At 43.5% G+C, this 26,813-nt stretch overlaps 1 pseudogene; it reads right to left on the minus strand.

Annotated features, from left to right (window-relative positions):
* Positions 1-537: 537 nt before the first annotated feature.
* LOC138302183 (lipocalin-like) lies at positions 538-26,171 on the minus strand (annotated as a pseudogene).
* Positions 26,172-26,813: the final 642 nt, after the last annotated feature.

Below are 26,813 nucleotides of genomic sequence, written 5' to 3' on the forward strand. Positions count from 1 at the left end.
GGGATAGTTAGGTAGATTAAATCAGATAGGTAAGGAAAATTAAATAGGTTGCACAAAGGACCCGAGCAAATCTAACTCATAAACCACATCATAAAAACAAAAATGTCATAAAACAGTAAAAAACGAAAACCACAGTGGCCAGAGTAGGATTGGTATAGGTGGTACTGGATTCTACTACCCCCTAAAAGTGGACTACCAGTGTTTGGTTGTCTGACTCTCTGGGCCCTTGACAGGCAGTTTACCTTAAGTTTACTATACTCCCAGTGTCTGAGCTGAAGACACATCTAACCAACATAAGACTGTGTGGCTAACTCCAACTTACTATGGTTCAGTCTGAAGTCTAAATATACAGCTTAGACTGGGTTAACCTCTCTACACTGACCCTCAACATTCATTCACAGACCTAGATTAGTCCTTACATTTTGGAGATGGGAGCACAGGCCACCTAGAAGAGTATCCCATCTTTACTAACACCGCTGAAAGCATAACTCAAAGAAAACGTACATTGCTCTGCACATTTCATAGCACAACAAAAACTCACAGATAGGTATTTTTTTATTTTTCACAATTTTATTCAATAAAAGCAATGCAAGAAACGAATCCTTCTGCGAATTCCTGATGGAACCCTGTAGTCTCTTCTGCAGTTCTAACAGTTTCTACACAGCGGAGTTGCAACTTTAGTTACACTAGAGCCTGCTTGGACTTCTTCGTATAGAGATATCCGTTGTTACTTGTTTTCCTAAAAGAGAAACAGGAAATAAAAGTTAATGAACACATCTAACCTATCCCTCTAGCGAGTGTGGCACTTCATCTTCCATCAACTGGTCATTAGATTCAGTTGATCACTCCTAGAAACCCATAATGTTTAATGTATTTTTAAGGGACTTTTTCCAAGGACTTAATTTAGCAGTAGTCAGAGATAACAACTAGTTTGTCCAACATCATACCCCCACAGACAACAGCGATGTTCCCAGTGAGGACTAGCCGCCAGGATTGGACATCAAACCGAACAAGGACCGCATAACTCGCAGGTGCATTCCTTATTGCCAAGTAATCTCTGATCTCGATATTGATCATGATTCTCTCTGACATAGATGCGAATACAGGGAATTAAAAAAAAGTTAAAGCCAACATATTAAGATATAGGATTTGCACAGGTGCATTCAGGGATGCACGTGCATTAGTTAGTGTCGCTCCCCTACCAATATAAGCACCAATGCTCAAGTATAGGGCATTCCTGGCTGAAGGCTGCAAAGCCTAGCTGTCAGCTTGTTTGATAAAATTGGGATATATCAATGACTGGATGCTGCACAGGGCTAATGTGATACAATGATAACCATATTTGGAAGACTTTGGGTTCCATTAGGATACTCAGTATAATTTACGCCCCCCCTCCGAGTCCCCATATATGCCTGTTATGTTCAAACAGCTCCTTCTCTATACTTTGAAATACGTATGAAAACAATATTCCTTTAAAAAATCTTTGATAGCAATGCAAGACAATGAAAAAGTAATCCACCACTATGCCGAATCTTAAATTAAGAATGTTCTCTTTTACTCCCTACTTCTGAAAAAAAGTGAAGGGATACCAGCGTTTTGGTCAAGTCTGCATTACTGGGCATGGCCTACTGTGAGTATGTTGTATAGTGAAAACCCACAGTGCTATGCTGCCCTTCTTCTGGCTAAGTCTGCATTATAAAGATAAACTGAATATGAGAAATGCAAAACACTTGCGCCCATGAAACAATACATACAAATATCCATAAGAACACGTTAGGAAGAACTCCTCAATGCACAGGTCACATATGTCTTGCAGCCAATAACACCATGCCTAAGCTGTCCATATTCTTAGGGCAATGGGCATGCGAAGGTATGCATATGCAAAAAAGAACCACAGCAGACCTTTCAGACACCAAAAACCACACACCCACACACATCCCATTGAATATGGCACTACCAGAAACCGACCAGGGCACAATACCCAGAACATACACTCACAGAAAGTGTGTGCAACTCCCCCTAAACAAAACAGGGCTATGAGGTCATACTAATGGCAGTGTCTGTATCATACCAAAGCCAATAAAATAGCATTAAATGCCATAGGGTCTCCTATCCTTGGAACAAGGCATTCTCTTCCGTGTACGCATACTACAAGTGAAGGGCCAATTGTACTATTTCTTTTTCAAGCAATGCAGTCCAGCAATCAACGTTGTTCCACAGTGTTACAGGAAAGGAAATGAGGAGTATAGCACCGTATCTACCAAGATATGGCTCTGTTAGTGTCAATGTCTGCATTGGCACACTTTATTGCTGCCTACCACTTTTGAATCATGGTGTCCAGCATAGGTATTTTTACTGGGAAAGATGTCCTTCCATTTCAAAATACTATCTTCAGACATAGTTTAAAACTTTTTTTCAATTTGCATGTGTGCTGTACAGTATAGCACTTGTAACGCTAAACAAGATTTGAAAAAAGAACATTTCTGCAACTTTGCACCTGCCTCAGGGTGGTGTAATTTCTGCCTCAAAGCCCTGTCTACAAATGTTAGTAAATAGGGCTTTGCACTAAAAACCATAGGTGGGTGTATGGATATGCCCATTTACCACCCAAGGAACAGCCCCTTGATGCTAAGTAGTGGAAAATGTTAATTTGTGTTACTTCAGGGCTAGTTTCCAGTGCAATACATCTCATAGCAACACTGCACCAGTGTTCGGGACTTTGCACATACATAAAGAATTGACACCAATTAACCAATCTGGCCAACGCACATCAATACTAACCTTTTCTTTTCATGATCCCATGTTCCACTCACTCTGATTCACACTTCAGCACCTTGATGCACTGCAGATATCATGTTTTTGTAAGCCCACATGTTATTTATAATTTTGTGGGCAATGATCTAAAGTTGGTCAGCCCAGTCCACCCAGGTGGAGTTTATGGAGTGCAAGGCATCATGTCTGCATATGGCAATGCAATAGTCATAAGTTGGTCATTAGATCAGACAAGCTATTGTAACTAGAAATGACAATCAACTCACATGTGCCAACACAACCCCCACCCACAGAGGATACCCAAATCAACACTTGGAGGGGCTCCTAAGATTCTCTAAAATAGCTCAAAGGGAAACCATGGTTTAAGCTTTTGTTCGGATCCACTGTACTAGAATACCGAATAGGACCCTAGTTGTTGTGCTAAAATTACTTACTCTGAACACTCACAATACCGAATGCAGTGAAAACATGACATTGTTAAGTTACCTTTTAAATTTTATTGTGGAATTATTGTACATTAGAAAAGAAAAGTGACCTGCACCCCACATTCCAAATGGGTTATTCATATCTGAGTCCGTGTCTTAAAGCCTACCTTGTTCCAGATCATTGCAGTAACATGCGCCCTTTGAACTGCCTTGAGTACTCCAAAGTTTGAAACTTTAAAACCTCATGTGTTTAATGAGCAAAGACTGCCTGGAAAAAGATATCTGGGGCAGACTGTGTCTGAGAAAATGAGTACAAACCTAGGCACAGATTTAAGGGGGCCTAGCACCTCCCTGCACCACATTAGCGTCATTTTCTTTACACTAATGTGGCCCAACGAGGCCAAAATCGCCATGCCAGATTTACAAAGTGGAGCAATGCATGCATTGCGCCACTTTGTAACCCCTTGCACCACATTATGCCTCCGCCAGGCATAATGTATGCAAGGAGGGGCATTCCCCCATTAGGGGGGGCTGAAAAAATGGCACAAAGAAATCTAAAATGTTTCTTTGCGCCATTTTTTTTGGCAGTTTTAACACTTGCTGGGGCACACCATTGGTTACAATGGGCCCCTGTGTGTTAGGGCCAAACTTTTGGCACTAATCCTGAACAGTACATCAATAGTGTAAAAAATAATGATGCTATTGCCCCCTACCTTGCACACCGTACCTTAAATACAGCAAACACATGGTGGCAGTAGAGGAGCGCTAAGTGGCGCAAGGAAAGTGGTGCTGCACTGGGTGCAGAACCACTTTTCTTAAATCTGCCCCCTAGTGTTTCAAGGCCCAGAATCAGTAGAGCTTGTGAGCTGTCATCAAATCGAGAGAGAGTGTGTGTGTCCAAGACAGAAGGTAGTGAAGAATGGGAAATAGAGAAGTGTGACCCGACTCTATGAACCAGACCAAGAATGAATGGACCCTTCCAATGCTCCGTTATCCTCTTTAAACCCTAGCATCTTTTCATCAAAATAGTGCATTTTTCAAGATATGCAGGGAACGCAGTATAACATTCTGAACCAGTAATGACCGGCTTCAATAATGCATATACTCCCTAATTCTGGCATCCAGCAAAACATGGAATCTGGTGGGGAGCTATCCCCACCTTCACCAGAAATCCTGCTTCACCCAATTTGAAATGAGGCCCTTAATGGGCAATTATTTGCCCACCACTGAGCCATGTGTGCAGCAATACTTTTTCCTGCACTGGTGTGTGTCTTAGTAGCTTGGACCAGCATCCCTTGCATTCATGCAGCCATCTGCATTTCCATGCACATTGAGTGCTCAAACACTTCATGAGGGGCCTGTGACATACACGCTTTTTGGAGCATGTTGGTATTCCAGCTGATAGTCTAAGGCAAATGAAGACTTGTCCGCTAGTCCTTGCCAAAAATTTGTCATGGATTTTCTTGCTCCGGTTGGCATAATACAATGTGAGAGACACAAACTGAATCTTGATAGGTTACTACATTCAACGGGCTCAAATCAGGTTTGTCGGGGAGCCAGGATACATGTTTCAGGTATTTTTTCACCAGAGATTTTTACCAAATTAGCTTCTGGTAACAGGGTTTAATTCTGTGGAAAGAATGTTGTTTGTGGAGTAGATTGTTAAGTGGTACCAGACCAGTGGTTTTGCAGTCACTGCTGAGGACCTATAGAACATCATCTAACGTCATGAACAGAGACATGCTTTATGGTTGCTAAGAAATAGGCAGGCCTGTGTCATTTTGTGTCCAGCATGGATAAAGAGTTAATTATGTTCCCGTGAAGAATACTCATTGGTTACGGATATTCTCCCTGGAACACCCATCACTATACATCTAGATATATCTAACAACTAAGGAAGCTCTGCATACATTGCATAACTTCAGCCATTGCAGAATACACCTCTGCATTTGGAATCTTTGACTTTCTCTACTCAGGAGTCACACTTGAGCGTGGAAAGCTTTGTGAATCAGGCACAAAGAGCTCAGGGGTCAAATTACCATTGGCCACAGGTAAACAGGAGTGAGGGAAAGGGTCAAATAAGTACACAACATAAAAATAATGGAAATCTCTAAATACATAAAGGCACATTTCAAATAACTCCGTGTGTAAGTTCTGATTTTAGTGGTTAGAAGTTCTAGGAAGGACAACAATGATGTTAAGCTCCCCAGGGTAGAAATGGATCTTTGTTGTCCAACCAATAGTTAAACTTTGTGAGGTTCCACCTGTGAATTCCAAGCATTGATTACACATGGAATCGTACTCACCTCTTTATGCATCTGTCATGCATTTTTCTGTGAAAGAAAAATAGCAAACATGAATGGTCAATATGCTTGCTTAACACTGTATGTTCCCATAAAAGAGGCATGCATACATTCAATGCTTTTCTTAAGATCTAGTGGATAAACCAGAGGTCTTAAGTGGAGAATCCATGTCTCATGCTTTAAGCCTCCGACGGGCATTGGGATTAGGTGTCACTAGTGAAAGGGAGCATGTAGTGAATGATGTATAAGGCAGAATCAAATCCCAACCCAATATCATCAGTCATTGAAGGAAGTCTTGAATCAATATTTGTATGCATAGCTTCCAGAGGAAGTCATAATTAAGAACACAGTTTTGAACCCTAGTTATTCTCTACTCGGATGTCAGAGCCATGAAGCTCCAGGCCACAAGGCCCATGCTCTTACTTGGTGTGATCCACCGACTTTCTTGGTTCTCAGATACATGAAGGAGACGGGAAGATGCAGGTGGCACTCATTTTGTTCATTCATTCATTAACTTTGTGTGGTTAATAAAAAACAAAATCAAAACTGTGTTTTAAAAAGTAATAAATATTTGGTCACTCGTGGGGGCTATAACAATTTCATTAGTCACGCAGGCATGGCCTGGACAGTTAGACTGTAAGCAATCTATCTGAACATAAATTAAAATCATCTACAAACCATAACAACAAAAACACCCTGGTTCTAACATAAGACTGTGTCTAAGTCGGTAAAAACTGCATAAGTAAAACCATAGTTAAAAACTTGGAATCACAATAGACACTAAACATGGTCCAGTCAATCATGCAGCAATGTAATAATTGCAAGACTGGGGGATTATCATGAAAGCCATTTTAGTACCCGTTCCATCACATTCATGCATGTTGTGGCTCCTTCATTGCATCTTCTAATTCCTTTCCTGTTGAACAGTGTGTTGTGGGCATGAGTTAACTATCATGGTCAGCTTCTATGCATAAAGGCATGTGAAGGTGGTTCTTGAGGTTACAAGAGTTTTACAGGTGGCAGTTGGATCACAAAATGCACAAGACTGGTTGTTAATTTGAGTTTAATTTTAATTTTAGTTTTGGTAACAGACAATGGGGTGCAATTTACAGACGTGGGAATCAGTCACTTGAAAACTGCTTTATATTCACCACAAGCTAATCGGCTTGTAGAAAGGATGAACCGGGTGGTGAACTCCTGTGTTCCAGTGGTGCTGGATTCAGGGATATCTCTGAAGGATATTCTCAGGGAGACTCGGTGGACATTTTGCACTATTCCTAACAATGTAACATTTAAGTTGCCTTTTAAATTCTTGAAGGGAAGAGTGGCTAGCTCAAAGTTCAATCCAGTTTGGAAGTTTTTTGGCAGAAATGTGAATAATGTGACTACGGAGATGAGAAGTTCCCAGCATATAAGTTATCAATGCAACTACAAAGTAAGTTATGATAGGAAATACTCAGTTGAAAACCAGAAATGGAATGTAGGTGTATAATGTAAGGTATGGGTGAAGAATTCAGGCTGGGAAAAGAAAGTTGTTAGAAATGGGGTCTTTGGTTGACAGTCAGGTTACCCCCTGTTCAAGCAAGGACCCTCACTCTAGTCAGGGTAAAAGAGCATCACCCTCAGCTAAACCCTGCTTACCCCCTTGGTAGCTTGGCAGAGCAGTAGGCTTAACTTCAGAGCGCTAGGTGTAAAGTATTTGTACTAACACACACAGTAAATTAATGAAAACACTACAAAATGACACAACACCAGTTTAGACAAATAGGAAATATTTATCTAAACAAAACAAGACCAAAACGACAAAAATCCGACATACACAAGTCAAGTTATGAATTTTTAGAGATTAAACTCAAAAATAGCGCTTAGAAACAAAAATGCTTGCCGTTCCCAACAAGCCAACACCAGCGGCGCCGGACACGGAGTCGTGTAGACCCCCAAGTACAGTACCTTTGGTGAAGAGTGAAAACAAGCCGATGCGCGAAGCCGGGGATCGTAGCGTCTGTGCGAAACGTTGAATCCGTGCACTTCGAGCGGCGTCGGTCACGACGTGGTGCAGCGACTTTCACGAAGTCGCGGACTTCAGCGGGGTTGCAGTGGCGTCAGGCCTGCGAAGAGCGTCACGTTCCAGCGAAGGTCACGGCGTCAGGTGCAGGCGCCGTTACCGGATTCAGCAGCGGCGTCGGTCCGAAGTCGTCCGAAGTCTACTTCCTTGGATTCCACCAGCTTTCCTTTCAAGGGCCCAGGGACTGGATAGGGCATCACTTGTCGGGGCAGGAGTCTTTCCAGAGACTCCAGGTGCTTGCAGAGAGAAGTCTTTGCTGTCCCTGAGACTTCAAACAACAGGAGACAAGCTCTAACTCAAGCCCTTGGAGATTTCTTCACAAGATGGAAGGCACACAAAGTCCAGTCTTTGCCCTCTTACTCTGGCAGAAGCAGCACTGCAGGAAAGCTCCACAAAGCACAGTCACACGCAGGGCAGCACTTCTTCCTCAGCTATCAGCTCTTCTCCAGGCAGAGGTTCCTCTTGGTTCCAGAAGTGTTTCTAAAGTCTGTAGATTTGGGTGCCCTTCTTATACCCATTTTAGTCTTTGAAGTCACCTTTCTTCAAAGGGGACTCACACCTACTTGTGAAATCCTGCCTTGCCCAGGCAAGGCCTCAGACACACACCAGGGGGTTGGAGCCTGCATTGTCAGAGGCAGGCACAGTCCTTTCAGATGAGAGTGACCACTCCACCCCTTCCTCCTAGCAGAGATGGCTAATCAGGAAATGCAGGTTACACCCCAGCCCCCTTTGTGTCACTGTCTAGTGCATGGTGAAAAACAACCCAACTGTCAAACTGACCCAGTCAGGGAATCCACAAATAAGGCAGAGTCACAGAATGGTTTAAGCAAGAAAATGCTCACTTTCTAAAAGTGGCATTTTCAAACGCACAATCTTAAAATCAACTTTACTAAAAGATGTATTTTTTAATTGTGAGTTCAGGGACCCCAAACTCCACATGTCCATCTACTCTCTAGGGGAATCTACACTTTAATCATATTTAAAGGTAGCCCCCATATTATCCTATGAGAGAGATAGGCCTTGCAACAGTGAAACACGAAATTGGCAGTATTTCACTGTCAGGACATATAAACCACATTACTATATGTCCTACCTTATCCATACACTGCACCCTGCCCTTGGGGCTACCTAAGGCCTACCTTAGGGGTGCCTTACATGTAAGAAAAGGGAAGGTTTAGGCCTGGCAAGTGGGTACACTTGCCAAGTCGAATTTACGCGGTATCCTAGAGAGGGAGCGTCCCCTTATAGTCAGACTTGCATCAAAGGTGGGCGCTCGCTGTGCGCCTATACCGACCTCTCTGTCAGGACCGCTTGGGGACTATAAGGGGACGCTCCCTCTCCAGGATACCAGAGGCTAGTAGCCTTGATTGTTAGGGTTCTCCCCAGGTATTCCCTTGGCTAAGGTAGGCCCTTCCTTCCCTTCCCACGTTTTTTCCTATTGCGAATTAAACTGCAGCGCACTATTAGCATCCGCAACAGGGATCCAACGCCCTGATGAATGCCCAGAGACCCTCCATAGCTCAATCACAAGGGCAGAAACATGTTGGCTAGATAGGTGACCTTGTGAGTCATTGTTCTCACACTGGTCTCCCATTCCATTTAAACACACCACACAGAACCTTCTATTAAAACTCACCCTGGTATCTGAGTAAGTGTTTTTATTCCCATAGCATAGCTGGATCCCTATTTTTCCAGAAATCTAACTAAATTTACGCACTCCCTCCTGTTCCTTTAACAGCGAGGTTGAGTCCGCCCAGGTGGTATTGCCCTACCTGGGTGGGGCTAGGTGGTCATATGATGAAGCATGACACTATATAGTGTGTGAGACCACCTAGTCCGTAAAGGAAATCCCCCTCCACAGACCGTGAACCACCCTGCGTTGTATCTCTAGTTGAGATTTAGGACTGGCATGGTAACGCAATTAGCACACTTCCAATCCATTTACATTTCCAAAAAACCCCGTACTCTCTTCTGTGACTTACTTTCTGCCTATATGTCCTACCTTATCCATACACTGCACCCTGCCCTTGGGGCTACCTAGGGCCTACCTTAGGGGTGCCTTACATGTAAGAAAAGGGAAGGTTTAGGCCTGGCAAGTGGGTACACTTGCCAAGTCGAATTTGCAGTGTAAAAATACACACACAGACACTGCAGTGGCAGGTCTGGGACATGATTACAGAGCTACTTATGTGGGTGGCACAACCAGTGCTGCAGGCCCACTAGTAGCATTTGATTTACAGGCCCTGGCACCTCTAGTGCACCTTACTAGGGACTTACTAGTAAATCAAATATGCCAATCATGGATAAACCAATTACATACAATTTACACGGAGAGCATATGCACTTTAGCACTGGTTAGCATTGGTAAAGTGCTCAGAGTTGAAAAGCCAACAGCAACAGGTCAGAAAAAAATAGGCGACAGGAGGCAAAAAGACTGGGAATGACCCTGCATAAGCAAAAGTCCAACAAAGTGTTGACTCAATTTAATGGTCTCTTTTTCTTTGTGTCCATTCGGAAAAATGTGGTCACTGTGGTTCTGGTGACACTTGGAATATGTCAAGATAGATGAAATGCTTTGACACTAATGTTTCACAAAGTAGAAATGACTCTGTGCTTCAGAAAGAAAAACTAGATGGCATTCTGCAACCGATGTGTGGGTGTGGTATTCCAGTCTGCAGAAAGGATATCTCTCATGTGAGAAAAGGACCTGCACATTATGAAGATTATATAATGTACTGATTCCTTTAAGCATAGAGCTCTAAGCTGGCCATTATAGTTAACTCATGCCCACACACAGAGCTTTCAAGAATCAGTATCTCTGAGACCAGTACTAAAGTAAAACAGATAATGTGTTCAAGCAATTCTAGCTTATATTCACATCATATACAGCTTTGCCTCCCTTTGTTGTCTTTCTTGCTTGCCTGTAATTCTGGTAGGAAGAAGAGCCAAAACCTTCAATGTGCAAAGCGATGTTTTAAATGATAGGGTAGTTGAAAAAGAAGAAATGGTTGAAACGTAAACTTGGAATAAGTAGCTGCAATCATCTATAAAAATGCTGGTTAACATTGATCCTATGTAAATTGAATTTATGGGAGACAGGTTTAGACTTAGTAGTCACCAACTAATTTAATTTATATAACAACATGATTCTTATTTTAATCAGCAAGTTGTACGAGGCTTCGCTTAGGTATTGGCTTAGGTATTTAATCTTTGGCTTGCTTGGACACAAGTGCGGGTTCTAATCACAGGTTTTCAATGGTTCTAACCAAATCAATGATGTCAAGGTCCCCGCAGGTACTACTTTAAATTTAAAATGAGTTTTAAGAAAGTTGACTTTATAAGTCTGTACTGTTCTACTCAATTTAAATTCTAATCGAGATGGGCCTGGGTCTGAGATGTGAAATCAGAGAAGCCAAAGAGCAAATGGCTTTTCTGCACCTCCAATCTCCATTTCCCCTGTTAGCAGTGGGTCTCTGCAGACTTGCATTGATAGGGAACTGAAGGGGAAACAGACAAGTGGCGCTCACAGATCCGGTTTTAGGGCGGACCCAGCTTTCTGACCACAATCTGCATATGGAGAGAGCAGCTTTGGGCTAGCAGGGGAATGGAAATGTGTATTGGGTGGTGCAGTATGGTAGGATAAGACCAATTATAACTTCAATTTGTTTTTAGTATTGGGACAGGGTGGGCAGGAGCGTCGCTGAAGGTGATGGGGGGCAATCGCAGACGCTGGGTATTTGTGTTTCTTTGTATAGTATGGTGGGGGGGTCACAGAAAGGCAGGTATTTTTAACCAAGGGAGGCCTAGTACCCTCCCCAGGTTAAAAATAAACACCTGACCACCCACTGAGGATGGCCGGACTTTCAGTTTTTTCCAGTATTTGCTTGGAAAGGTTATGGCCAGAGAACAATGGAGTGAGTGGTAGGAGACCGGGCAAGTATTCATTTTAAAGTACTGCCTCAGAGATGTGAAGTTATGTGCATGACTCCCCATGACTGCTCCATACTTGTGCCATGGTAGCAAAATGGGAAAGAGGATTTTTTTTGGGTGGGGGGTGTAGGGGTGTGTGCTTAGCACAGCAGTGTACATGAGTAGCTGTTAAAAAGGGTGGGTTTTTCACCTCGGGAGAATTACAAGTTACATCATACAACTTGAGCTTTTTTATTGTTGCCTCCACAATGTCACTTTGGAACCCCTCAGTAAAAACTACCCTGTTATTGACAGCCAAACATCTATAAATCTACATGTCTTTGGGGACATCAGGTTTCCTACAACATAATTATGGGGTTGCTTTCAAAATGCATATGTTAAATTATTTTTTATCTAAAGTCTGGTTTTCTTATGTACAACCATCCAGGTCTTCCTTTGTACCAACTAAAAGATTCTGCAACTTTAGTGCAAACTGATGGCTATTTTTCATGATACAACTACTAATGTGGGTGGCCCATCACTTTCTTCTTTCCTTCCCACCATCCCCTGCCGAGGAAAAGGAGGTACATTGATACTGGGCAGCAAACTACAAGGTTGATGAATGTTTAAGACTCCGACAAAAACATGAGTTAACAAATATCCAAATTCCAAATTCACAATGTCCAAATGTGGTCCCGTACTTTCAACGACAGTGGGTTTCATTTTAGGAAAGGGGATACCTTCCAGAAATAGTGCCTAAAATAATCATATCGAGCTCCACTTTTAGTAAGGTCTGCGTTACTGCTATATAGACAAATTATAAAAAAACATAAATGGTTTCCATCAGATGAATGAATCCCAAAATTTAGAATTTTAAAAGTGTGAGAATGGGACCTCATGACCTTAATTCAGCGCTCACTGGGACATGTAAAGGACATTAGCCCATAACTAACATTAGCATTGTTCAAATAAATGTAATCCCTCTCAGAGCACAGCACTCATGTTTCTCTAGTGCCTGGAGGCCAGGCATCAATGCCAATCCAAAAAGCATTGGCCTGAAATCTATGGACTGAGGAGGGTGTTGTTGTTACGATAACAGGCATCAGAGTCTCAGCAGATTGGAGAGGCTTTTATGAACAGGTCTTTAGTTCATCAACTGGTCGAAAGGTGATGGCCTTCATAACTTAACTTAGTAGTCAAGGCGTAGCTTTGAAGTAGAAACATGTACACCTTGCTGAATTTTGGCAAACATGTTGACAGTCTGTGTAAAGAAGGCTATAGCGGATCATGTACAGAATCAGAGGTAAGTTCTCCTCCATAACATGGCTGAGGAACTACAGAGACACCTGCATTACTGCTTGCATTAGTATGTATTTTCTTGGAGGTGACAAGATAGACAGTAGCTCTCCTTATTTCTATTTCACACAACTGGTCTCTTTTCATCAACACTAATTTACACACAAAGGTATAAGGTCCTTCTGCTGAAACTGCCATGACACGGTAGACTCCTGAATCTTAGACATGTTTTAGAGTGAAAATCTGAAAAGCACATTGGCAAGGGTTAGTATAGTAAGTGTTGACACTTTTTTAACTATCTTCAGGACACTCAAGGTTACTGCAATTGTCTTGAGGTGATGGGCATCCCCAACCAGTGAGGACACAGGATCAGAGTATAATAAACAGAGCTTTCTCATTGGCCTTTATGGCTATCAACGAATTTCAAGTAGGGGGAATAATGTCAGAGAAGGCAGGGTTTCAGAAGCCTTTCCCAGTACAGAAGAATTAACATGAAAAAAGATTGATTAGAGAGTACACATTTCATTTTCAGGATCAAAGTGTTAACATTGATTGACAAAGCACAATAAAAAAGCATACATTTGATGAAGCTTTCTGTGCCATTAAAGGGTGCACCTGTAGAGGATGTAATCATCTGAAGACCATATACACTTGTATCTGTTAATGGGTCATGTTCTTACCAGTTTGGGGCAATGTGATGATACTGCTCTGGGGAAGTCCCTGGTCCAGGGAGAATTTTTCTAATTTCTCCAGCAATTCGGGCCTAAGGTTCATTGATCTTCCTACAATCAGAAATAGAAAACCAAAAGAAGAATCATGTGTAGGAAAATTACACAACTACAACACATTCTGGTAAAGGTACATTCACACTGCAACAGCAATACAAATTAGCCAAAACCACTAAAACCATCAAACGGGTAATATGGCTTCAAGCCATCTAGTTGGCTATGCCTTTGCCAACTCAACAGACATCCACACAAGCCATACTGGCATCTCTATATTCTTTCATCAAGATCTATAACACCAAGATCTATATCACCCTTCCTAATGATGATACTGTAACACTACCAGAGTCACATACACATAGCAGAGTATCAAAGCTATGTAAAAGACAAAAATCATAAAAGGCATCCAGATTCCTAAAGTGTGTGGTGTTATTTAAATGCACTGAACATAATGTAACATCACATCAGCGTGGTTCCACCAGGCAAGCAGTCAAGAAACGTTAATCCTTCATTAGGTACGCATCATAGAGGGTCACCATAGTGAAGAAGTCTGTCCCCTTTGCTTTGCAGTTGTACATCAATGCATACTCATCATAGTTAGCAGAAACTATGCGAATATCATGTTCGCTCCCCCAGCCTGCGGAGTGCATAAAGGAAATGACAGAGTAAATGAAAATAGAAAATGAAACATGAAGCTCACCAGCAGGAACGTACCAATGTACATGGTACCCAAACAGGGCATCCATCTGGCAAACTGGATCCAACCCACCCAGGGAAAAGCCACTAAGAATGTTAACTGTGCCACTGTTCATAAATTATTCTCTTATTTTAAATATAAAAAAAATTATTATTATTATACTAAGTATATTATTTATTGTGCTGCTAGTGATGCCTTACCTTATTAATAAACCAATCATGTCTGGGCTAGCAGGAGACCCAGAGATCCTTTTGGAGACTGCAGGGTAATATTTGCATTGTGGAAGTAGGTAAAACACATTTCTGTGAAGGACAGGGACTATCAATCTGCTCTACATTTTTAAAATGCCATAGTCATATGCTGCATCCGAAGCTGGACAACAATTACAAATTCAAAGTTATTATATCATATATATACAAATATACACACGGAAAAAAACAAAAGGTTAAAGTAACATTATTAGGTGAATTTGTCGGTGACAACATCAATGTTTTGAACAAAAAAATAAACCCAGAAATTCATCTGTTATAGTTAGCGGTGCTAACTATAACTTGCGCCATGCACTGCTTATGACCTCACATATGACATCACTCATGACATGTTCTATGGCACTATTTATGACACCACTGATGACGCCTCAAGTGACATCATTGATTACTGCTAGCTGCTAAATTTCTGTGTTTTTTTTATTTAAAACTTTAATATTGTCACTGACAACTTCACCTAACCATATTATTACTTTAACCTTTTTTTTTCCAGTGAATTTTTAAGTTTTTGTATTTTTAACAAAAACAGATATTTTAGCACACCTTTCTTGTTTTTTTTGTATTTTTTAAACACAAGGTACTATTTTATTACTATATGTAAATCTAACACTCCACCACACTCGGCCTTCAGCTGTGCGCAGCACTGGTTTGGCTGGAGCCATCACCCCCCCCCCATACAGCCAACCCCATGCTGCGCACAGCCTTTGGCCAAGCGCAGTGAGGGAGGGGGTGTTGGCCATTGGGCCTGGCCCTCGGACCCCAACCCCCAGGCCCACTCACTAAAATTAAGGGGGAGAGGGGTCACACAGCCCTACTCTCAGAGCCTCCCTGAGCCTTGACAGGCCCTTGGGATCCCATCCCCCAGGGTCACTCATTATAATTAAGGGGAGAGGGCGTGTGGCCCCCTTCTCCAGGCCAATATCAGCACCTGGGCCCCATCTGGTGTTATTTGTATGGGTATGGGGGCATGCATCTGCCATTCCTTGGCCATTTTTGGCCCGAAGACCAAATCCCCAGGGCCCACCACAGGTAAAGGTTGGTGCCCTTGTGCCCACTCAAGCATCCACCATGCTCTGTTTGGGGACAGCAGGGGGAGCCCCAAGGCCCGCAGTCCCAGGGAGGCTGGCACTGCTCCCGCCCACAGGTAGCAGCTCCTAATGCTTCTCCCTGCTGGCCGGGAAACAGATCTAAAGTCTGCTCCCAGCGGGCAGGAGCATTTTTTAAGTTTCCACCGGCTGAGATCGGACTTGGTGTTTGCTCCCGCTTGGCGGGTGATTTAAAAATACTCTTCCCAAGGGAGAAAAACACAGGTTTCCCTGTCCAAAACCGCTATGTGCAGGGGTGGGAGTTGGGGTCTCCAGGGCTGTTAATGGCTAATGAAGGGGTGACATGAGGCCCCCTTACACTCAAGTAATTGGTACCAGGGTGGGTTTCCGTGGGCCTTTTGAGGCTCAAGGAGGTGGGGTGTGCAGCCCCTCTCCCCATTTTTTGACATTTTGACCCCAGAGGTGGGCTCCCTGCGGCCTTTTGAGGCACGGGGTGTGGGTCATGAAGCCCTCCTCCCCCCCATATAAGCAAATTTTGGCCTCTTGCAGCTCAGCGTATCCCCGTCCCCTTTTAAAAACAGCCATGGGGTAGGCTATCCGGGACATTAAACAATGGATGCAGCCCGCCCACAATTTCTTTTTTCAATCATGTGAGAGTCTTCCAAGATTGTTGCATTTTTGCTGAGTTTTGTTTTTCATTTTGGTCCCAAAGGGTGCCCTCCTGGGTCCCCTTCATGGGGTCTAGAGGGTCAGGGTATCCCTACCCTGCCCATATAGTATTGTTTTTTTTGTAAGTTCACAACAAGGGACTAAATTCCTGAGACTTGTAATGGCTGCTAGCAACATTTTTCTCGTGCTGCTGGCAGCCACTCAGAGCGCTCACGGGATTCTGACTCCAGCAAAAGTGAGATGGCCCAGGGGAAATAAAGCTCCCGGGGCCAATTATAACACTCAATTTTTTTAAATTAATACTCCAGCAAGAGTCTCTCAAACCTCTTGCGAGCCCAATAGTCCAAATAGTTATAATTTTTTCGCCATTAATTTTCCAATAACTAATGAATGGATTTACACCAAATAAAAAAAAAAACACAATGTGCAGAACCAAGATCTAGCTTCCTGTGGAATTTGGGGTCATTCCGTCCAGCAGTTTTTCTGTAGCCTGTCTTAAAGAAGTCTATAGAAAATGCATGGAGATTTTGCAGTGAGCTCCTGTACCTTCGCATAGAGCTCCTATACCTGGACGGTGAGCGCTAGTACCTAGACAGTGAGCTACAGTACATGGACGGTGAGATCCTCTACCTTGGCATTGAACTACTGTACCTGGACGGTGAGCTCCAGTACCTGGGCGGTCCACTGGGGCCTGGGAGGTCAGATCCTGCATTACTATGGCAATGAGCTTCTACATTAATAGGGCAGTGAGTTACTCTTGTGAATAAGGACTGATCGTTCCCTTTACCCACCCAGAGAGTTCTCCCTCACCTACATAACAGTGAACACCTGCAGTACCTGGAAGAGAGCTCCTCCAGTGCCTAACTGTGGGCTCCTCCAGCAGCAGGCACTTTGTGCCTTAGTACCTGGACAGTGACCCTCTCATACTAGAGCACTAGACCTCTCCAATATCAGGCTAGAGAAGCACATCATGCACCCCCACAATGAGCTCCTCCTGAGCCTGGGTAGTAAACTCCTACAGTAACCAAGCATCAAGAGCTTCCTATACGTGGACAGTAGCCACCTCCGAAACCTTAGCACTAAGCTCCAATACCTGGCCAGGTATTTGCCTGGTTACGTCTTCTCATTTCTGAGTATTTGACACCTCCTTCCCTTGAAGAGACAACCTTGCAGTTGGGGAGTGAGCACTGACTGTGCCTGGCCTAAAGCTCCTCCTGTAATGGGGAAAGGGCTTTCCTGCACATATGCAATGACTTCCTTTTCTTGTGTCCTACATCCTTTATACTGGGCAGGAAGCACAGCCAGTGCCTTGGCAATAGGCTCCCAGTTACCTAGGAAGTGGCTCCTCCCACACCTGGGCTATGATCTCCTGCTGTTTGTGGGCAACGATTTTCAGAGATGCCCACCTAATTATGGGTAGTAAGATGGTTCTCGGTGTCTGCTATGATCAATTTTAGTCTGTGGTCAGTGACAGTGAGATCCTTTTTTACCTATAGAGTATGGCCTTTAAGTACCTAAGCAACAGCTTACGTACATACAGCAACAGGTACGTTTCAGCAACAGGACAGTAACCAGTTCCTCTATCTGGACAGTTATCCCTCATCATACCTGTTTAGTATGTTTCTTTAAACCGGGGCAGTAAGCCCTTCCTGTGCTAGGAAGGATACTTTTCCTGTGTTTCGGTTGTAGGGACCTCCTATACTTTTGCCAGTAAGACCCCCCTCTGCACCTCAGGGGTGAGTCCATCACAAACCTGGGTTATAAGATCTTCATGTAGATGCAAGGTCAGCATTTGCAGTAGAATTGATCCACACACATTCCAACAACTCCGATTTAGGAGGGAGACTTCCTCCATCCCAATCTAGGTCAACAGGGAAATTAAATTCCTTTACGTTTTTTAAAGCAGTTATCCCTCCTTGATGGTACTAAATGCTGTCATGTACAGTGATGAAGGTGTACCAGCAACACAAGAAAGCCATGGTTTTAGAGCTCAGGCTCTGTCTAAGTCGGTGAAACCCGCAAAAGTGAAAACAATAGTTACTTAGTTAAAAATCACAATTAACACTGAGCACAATCCAATAAATTGTGCCGGAATACAATGAATGTAAGATTGAGGGCATTATGAAGAAAGTAGTGTTAGTCCCTTATTCATAACAGATTGTTGGCATCTCATTTGAGGGTCAGTCATAGAGGATTTTGGACCCCACTGGTGCACTCATAATTTAATTCTGTAGGGTGCGTGGTGCACTGTCCATTCACATGTTAGCACTTATGTGGACTGGTGGCACGGAAACGGCCAGGCTGCTCAGTCTTGCTGAAGGTCATGCTTCTAGTCTCACACCGGTCAGCCATGGAATATATTTGGAAGTTCAAGAAAAAAAAGATCAATGCAGGTTGAAGCCTTTTACATACTCATGACTGCCTTGGCACTTACCCAGTCACTAGAGGGCAGGTCTATCTAATCCTCTCTTTACATCTTCCCATGGATCAAAACTAATATCTTGCCTCTGATCCTCCCCGCTGTTAAGTTAACTTACTTTTTTTCTATACCCCTTCACAAGGATCAGGATTCAAAGGTCCTATAAACATCTGCATTGACCCAATCTTAACCCAAAATCTCCAGGCACCATTGTGTGCTCCAGGTTTCTCAAAAATGATCGTCAAGGCCATGTTGAACTCCAGGAACACTCCATACGCCAGTCAATTCCATGATGTGCTGCAGGCAGCCCTCCAAATATAAATCAATATACAGGAGGTGCTATAGGTATTCTCTGTATGTCAGTCAGCGCACAACGTGTCAGGCAACCCCATTACATGTGCCAGCACTCAAACACATACTTTCATTCTCTTTTGCACCTTTCAAACGCTGGACTATTCATTCTATCACTCTTAAATTTTCACTGTGGACTTCAGGCTATTGGCTGCTTTTGCAGAATCATCAGCTGCCACGATCCAACAATGCCCACATGGCCCTATTCTTGTCATGGCCTTGTATTGCAATGTGGCTGATTTGTACATTTCTATCAGAGCTGATTTTAGTTTATAGTCAACTCCCCCTCTCCTCTCTCTCACACACACTTCTTGCTGGATGCTCTGTTCTGCCTCATTCCTCTTGTCCTGGTTTGGTGAGAAGTGAGGAATAAATGTTGCATATTCTGTGAAAAGAGACCCTTCACTGGCTCTGATTAGCATCTCAAGGAGACAGAGAGCCAGCTCTGCCTCCCAGAACCTCCAGGTCAATCACTCGCTAGTGTTTGAAGAAGGGGACAAGAGGAACAGGAAAGATGCAGGGATGGATTTGTTTAAATTCTTCTTGCTGTGGGAGCATGGAGAGCCAACCCTGTCATTACTGGCTTGTGACTCTGGTCCATCAGCTTAGTGAGTTGCTTTCAATATGACTTCTTAGACAGCTTGACAATAGGAGGCGCTTTGATTTACCTGGGGTAGGTTGAGGTGACCTCCAGGGTGCCATCTGCGTTCTGGTTGATGCTGGTGGTGCACATTGTTAAGGCGTCCTTCTAGAATTAGATGCTATGCTTATGCTGTACCATTTCCCCACAATCTGTGGATAAATAAAAGAAAAACTACAGTTATCATCATCGCTTGTGTTAGACCTGGCATCCTTGGTGTGGTCTCCCCTAACTTTTTGTCTTTACTTCCCAGGTTGTTTTCTGTGTGCTGGACTCTGTATTTGCTGTTTTTGTTACTCTTGACACTTTACCACTGCTGACAAGTGCTAAAGTGCAAGTGCTCCCGATGTAAAATGTATGTGTAATTGACCTTTCCAAGATTGGCATATCTGATTTACTAGCAAGTCCCTAGTAAAGTGCACCAGAGGTTTCCAGGGCTTATAAATCAAATGCTATTAGTGGGCCTGCAGCACTGGTTGTGTCACCCACATTAGTAGCCCTGTAAGCATGGCTCAGACCTGCCACTGCAGTGTCTATCTGTGCAGTTTTAACCTGTCAATTCGACATGGCAAGTGTGCCCACTTGCCAAGCCTAAACCTTCCCTTTTCATACATGTAAGGCACCCCTAAGGTTGGTCCTAGGTAGCTCCATGGGCAGGGTGCAGTGTATGCTAAAGGTAGGACATGTACTAATGTGTTTTACATGTCCTAACAGTGAAATACTGCCAAATTCAGTTTTCACTGTTGCAGGGCAAATCTCTCTCATAGGTCAACATGAGGGCTGCCTTTAAATATTCTTAAAATGCAGATTCCCTTTGAGAGCAGATAGAAATCTGGAGTGTGGTGTCTTTGAACTCACAATTTAAAAATACATCTTTTAGTGAAGTTGGTTTTTAGATTGTTAGTTTGAAAATTCCACTTTTAGAAAGTAGGCATTTTCTTGTTTAAACCATTCTGTGACACTGCCTGTTTGTGGATTCCCTGTCTGGGGTCAGTTTGACAGTTAGGCTGTTTGTGCATCTCCTCTAGACAGTGACATAAAGGGAGCTAGGGTGTAGCCTGCATATTCTGATGAGCCATCTGAGCTAGAGTGGTCACTTACACCGGAATGGGCTGTGCCTGCCCCCACAAAGCAGTCTCCACCCCACTGGTGTGTGTCTGGGGCCTGGCCTGGGCAAGGCAGGGTCTTGTGAACAACAGACACTCCTTTGACACCCGACTCCGTTGCAGCGTCTGTGACGCTGTGATGTGAGCGCGAACTCGTGAGGTCGCCCGCAGGATTGTGACTTCACTGGACTTCGTCTCTGTCGGAGCCAAGGGACTGACACCTCGCAACCACGCTACCTCACCTCCACCGCTCTGCAGTAAGGATCCTACGCCTCTTTGCGACACCTCTGCTCCTCTGCCCCGTAGCACCAGAACCTACGCTGCATCGGGTCCAATGATGCCTCGATCCCCGACTCCGTGCACCAGCCTGTTTTCTACTTGTTTTACTAAGGTACTGTACCTGGGGGTCCATGCGACTCCATAAACGGTGCCCGTGGCGTCACATTGTAGGAAATTACTCCTTCACGACGCCGCTTAACATCAAATTGCAGCATTTGTGCCTCTAGGCACTATTTTTGTGTTTTTAAGTGCTAAGATCATATTTTTAATGGTGTATTGTGGATTTTTATCATATTTGGTCTTGTTTGTTTAGATAAATATTTACTGTTTTTCTAAACCTGTGTTGTGTCATTTTGTAGTGGTTCACTATATTACTGTGTGTGTTGGTACAAATACTTAACACATTGGGGGTGATCGCCGCCCGCCTCGCGGGAACCGCCATATGGCCGCTCCGCGGTCGAAAGACCGCGGAGGCCATTCAGGCTTTCCCGCTGGGCTGGCGGGCGACCGCCAGGAGGCCGCCCGCCAGCCCAGCGGGAAACCCCAACCCACGAGGAAGCCGGCTCCGAATGGAGCCGGCGGAGTGGGTATGTGCGACGGGTGCAGTTTGCACCCGTCGCGTATTTCAGTGTCTGCATTGCAGACACTGAAATACACAGTGGGGCCCTCTTACGGGGGCCCTGCAGTGCCCATGCCATTGGCATGGGCACTGCAGGGGCCCCCAGGGGCCCCGCGGCACCCCCTACCGCCATCCTGTTCCTGGCGGGAGACCCGCCAGGAACAGGATGGCGGTAGGGGGTGTCAGAATCCCCATGGCGGCGGAGCGCGCTCCGCCGCCATGGAGGATTCCCCCGAGCAGCGGAAAGTCGGCGGGAGACCGCCGACTTTCCGCTTCTGACCGCGGCTGAACCGGCGCGGTCAGAATGCTCGTGGGAGCACCGCCAGCCTGTTGGCAGTGCTCCCGTGGTCGGTGGCCCTGGCGGCCACCGGCCGCCAGGGTCAGAATGACCCCCATTGTCTCTAAGTTAAGCCTGCCTGCTCGTGCCAGGCTACCAAGGTTGTAAGAGGGGGTTAACTGAGTGTGATACTCCTTTACCCTGACTAGAGTGAGGATCATTGCTAGGACAGGGACAACCTGACTGCCAACCAAAGACCCCATTTCTAACAGTTTGCCATGGAAAAAAATACAAACTTCACATCAGAATCAATCACAAATCTGACCAGTAAGCAAGTAAATATTATGCATTGATGTAACAAGTTCCCCTGAGCCATTCTTTGCAGCTGTCTTGTACTGTCTTGTGCTGTCTGCCAGTGTCTTAAGTGGCATTTTCACTTGCACACCAAAGAGCTAGGAAAGTCTCACATGAAAGGCAGTGAGGGACCTTCAAGTCTGACCAATGACGGCAGACAGCTGGCCTTTCTAGACAGAATTTTGATCAAACATTTGGATCCTGCTAGGGGCACCTTATGTGCTTGTGAGCCCTCCACTGTATTGTGTGTTTGGCCACCTTTGAACAGCCTTAACACTTTAAGTCTTCATTAGGTTTTCCAGGTCCATGTGTGACTTGGTAGGCCAGTCCTATGTTTTCTTAGATTTCTGGGGCTTATAGCCCTAGTTTTATACTCTGTTAAATAAGACTACAAGTCTCAGAATTGTAAGAAAAAACCTGGACTGGCCTAATTACTCACACATGGACCTGGCAAACCTGGCAGCTATGCATTAGGGTCATAATGTCTCCATGACATGATTTACTTTGATAATGACACCATGTTGGGTGAATACCACGTTTTCAGTACTGGATTTCTATCCACAGAAACTATAATCTATTAATTTCCCCCAAGCAGTTCAGCATACCAAGACTACAACTCAAAGATTACACTAGTTTGAACAATGAAAACCCAACAATGGGCATAGGGTCATTTCTCATAATGTCCATTGTTGAGTTTTTAATACATGGTCTATCAGCTTTGCATTCAGGAGATGGCTACATATTGTTTCTTAAAATATTCTGTCAAGCCATTTTGATTGCCCCAGTTGGAGCTATTGTGTTTCTGAGTGCATATTACATTTAATCTTTGAAAATTCGTATTTTTACTTGTAAATGTTGGATTTTTGTCATTTAGGTCTTGTTTTACACAGATAAATATTGGATATTTTTCTTAACTAGTGTGGAGTACTTTTGTGGTGTTTTTAATGTGTTACTGTGTGTGTGTGTGTGTGTGTACAAATACTTTACAGTTTGCCTCTGAGATAAGCCTGACTGTTTGAGCCAAGCTGCTAAGGGAATAAGCAGGGGTTATCTTAGCTGTGTAACACCCTTACCCTGGCTAGAGCGAGACAGGGTACAAATCACTGCCAACTAGTGACCCCAATTGTAACAATAACTATAAAGAAATGTCACCTACTGGCTCTCATAAGGAAGCTGTTTCACATGCCTGCAGACGTACAGTAAAGCATGGTTTTCAATTTGCCGTTAACTGATAAAAAGAAAGATGTGTCCCAGGGCAATGGACACAGAGCAAAGCAGTATCCTCTGTCTACTTCCACAAGATAGCTGTATCCCTCCTCTGAGTCTACATCACCTGCTCGCCCAGGCAGCAAGGTGACACCACCTGCCTGCTATCAAACAGTACTGCAGCATCCCATGCATGCTCCAAGGTCTGCTACCCACTGCTACACAGTACAGCATTATTATCTACCTGCCACCAAATAGTAGATGGTAACTGTTTGCCAAAGAAGAGCAGCAATCTCTGTCGGCTGCCACACTCGTATCATGCCATACAGTAAAGCAATATTACTGTCAGCAACATTAGCAAAGCTGCACTGCTCACCTGCTGCCACAGTGTACAGCATCATCCCTGTCTTCATCCTTGACCACATAGTGCATGGCAGGATGGCAGCACTTATACTTCACATCCACAGACCTCTGATTGGCTGATCTTGAAGTCTCCCCAGAAGAGAGCAAGAGAGATGGTATGACTTTAGTGCTTGATTTGGAAAATAGTAAGTTCCAGTGCCCAAAGTTTTGGTCAGAAATCCCCAGCTAGCATTGACAAATGTCAGTATTACTGAACACCAACTCTTCATAATTTGGATACAACATCAGGACTGTTTCTTTCACCACCAGACACTCCCTAACCCTTTTCCCCGGGTTGCAGTAAAGATAAAGTGGGGGTCCACAGAAGTCAAAAGGTTGGGAACCACCGTGTTCCATCCTTGGTTCACCATTAAGGGTAACGATTTGGATTACTTTTGTGCATATGTGCAAAGTACCAGCCCTCACAGTGAAGAGAGCCAATAGCTGAAATGGACTAACTGTTGACCAATACTGTATGTTGTGGAGGGTGCAAGCAAAATGTAAATAACACTTGAAAAGACCAATGGACGAGGAGGGCTGAGGAATGCGTGTGTGTGTGTGTGTGTGTGTCTGTGGATGGATAGATAGATATGTATTTTTATTACCAAATGTTTGAAAACCATAAAAAACCATGAGGATGCTGAGATAACTAGGCCAGACTGAAATCTAGGTAATGCCTTACCCAGGAGTTGCCATAAATGTCAGACAAGCAGTTCCCAACCTAGGGTCCAGGGACCCCGGGGGTTTGCGAAGCCTCCTCAGGGAGTCTGTGACTGCTTAAAAATTAAATAATATTAACAAATTAATAAAGTGCATAAATAAAGTGGCTAAATGTACAGTTGGACATTTTAAAACATACTGTAAACGTCAAGGAATTTAAAATTGAAGGCTAAAAGTTAAATTAGTATCTTCAGATTGATTCATGGGAGCATTGCAGGTGCATCAAACATAATATAGTATGATGGTATGGGATGTGTGGTTTCCATTAAATTTAGAAAAGCTTTAACCTTCCTATTCAAATTACATTTATTATTTTTTGTATTTATATTTGTTTGCAAATTTAACTAAAATGTGTTATCATATGTGTATTATGAATTCTTGTTTCTGTATATTTTGTGTATTGCTTTGCGTTTCAAATCATAGACAATGTTTAGGCCGGGGTCTCCGACTTCCAGAAATGACTCAGTGGGGTGGTCCTCAGATTCCAATAATGATTTAGTGGGGTACCCGGGTTTCAGTAAAGATAAAGTGAGGGTCCACAGAAGTCAAACGTTTGGGAACCAATGTCAGATAATTGTGCAAATGTATGTCCATGGATGTCCTCAAAGGGTACCATTTAAAACAGGAAGGCTTATCCGTTTCAAGCTAAACAATTAAGAGCACAGCGATCGAATTGCTGTATCTCCCGTGGAGTTTCTAGACAGTTCATGGTTGCCAGATTAAGATAAGAGGTAAACGCCACAGAAATGACAAACTGCATCCACTACAATTGCGGCGTCTGCAGCTGGACTTCATCTCCCTCTCTTCGGCAAACTACAGAAGAAAACCGCTACAAAATGCTAATTTTGTGTGTTTGGGACAAACTCACCGAGACGGTTCACCATGGATACAAGATTTATTTTGGTTTTCACATGTAAGATAATGTAAAAAATGCATGTTATGGCAGGTGACTGCATCTACAAGCAGGCACATTTTTGCTGCACTGTAGCTCGTTTGTTTTTGTGTTTTGCTACATTTTCAATTAAAGCTCACATCAAAATTATTTGAATGAAGCTCCAGAGAAAAAACCTTCTTGACAGCTTGACTTCGAATCCTCAGTTCAACCTCTTAATGTTTGTCGTGTGGTATGGCTGGAAAATTCATAGACCGTTGAGGAAGGAAAACTCAAAGAAACGTAACTGTGTTTGCAGGTTGCATCTTACACTGGTCAACAGTATAGCCTATCTCTGCTTTTCTGATACAAACATAAGTACTCCAGTTTATTCAGTGAAGTTACTCCAAGACTCCAACCCCCAGAACGCATTAGGATATCACAGAAAGACAAGACGGGAAATATTGCTGCTGAAGACAGGGAGCAAGACGTGGCAATGCTCAGGGGTGTAATGGAACTAAATGAACGGAAACATTAATTACCTTGTCATCCTGGAAGTCAGGCTGCACAGGCACCTCGGCGTAGGCCTGCAGGCAGCAGAGAAAGACCATCCCCAGGCTCAGCAATGCAACTTGCATGTTTCTTAAGTTAGGCGCGCGGATGCTGCGAAAAATGGCGCGGTTCGGGTCTTTGGGGAGAGAGGTCTGCGGCTCGGGGAGAAATGTGTCAGTCAAAGAGAGACACGGAGCCTGTGATAGCGCGTCCAGTCTTTATAAATTACTTATACTTAGACACGCCGGAGGTCGGTGAACCTTTTGACCGAGTTGGGTTCTCCTCATCCAAGGATAGTCCATCACTCAAATCAATAATCAATAACCATTTATAATCAATGTCCAATACTCACTTAATAGATCAAAGAACAAATTAGTTAAACAGAAAATCAGTAATTAGACACACCATGAGCTTTCAGTCATGAATAACCACACCTGTTTATTAAAGGTTAATGAGTTCATTTCCCTATATTAACACAGCTAATACAATATAAGTAAGTCTCAAGATCAAATGATATACGTATACGAACATTACTAGCTGTCCATAGCGACGGAAGAAACGCAATCTACGCAAAATCTGGATTATAATGCACTCGGTTATAGCAATGCAAATCACTAATATAAGTAACTGAATATGACTAATTACATACATCAGTCAGCATAACAAGATTTCAATTCAACATGGTGCATCAAATGAATACCTCAACTAACCTCTAATTAGCATTGGCATGTGGGGTTTCATGCAAAGAATTTAATCAACATGAATTTAGAAAACTTCTAGCTTGGGCTCTGTCAAATAAGCAGTTGGTACCTAAAAAGGAAAACAAAATGCATAATACAATTAT

This window comes from Pleurodeles waltl, chromosome 6 (genome assembly GCF_031143425.1).
Source record: "Pleurodeles waltl isolate 20211129_DDA chromosome 6, aPleWal1.hap1.20221129, whole genome shotgun sequence".
In the NCBI taxonomy this organism is placed as follows: domain Eukaryota; kingdom Metazoa; phylum Chordata; class Amphibia; order Caudata; family Salamandridae; genus Pleurodeles; species Pleurodeles waltl.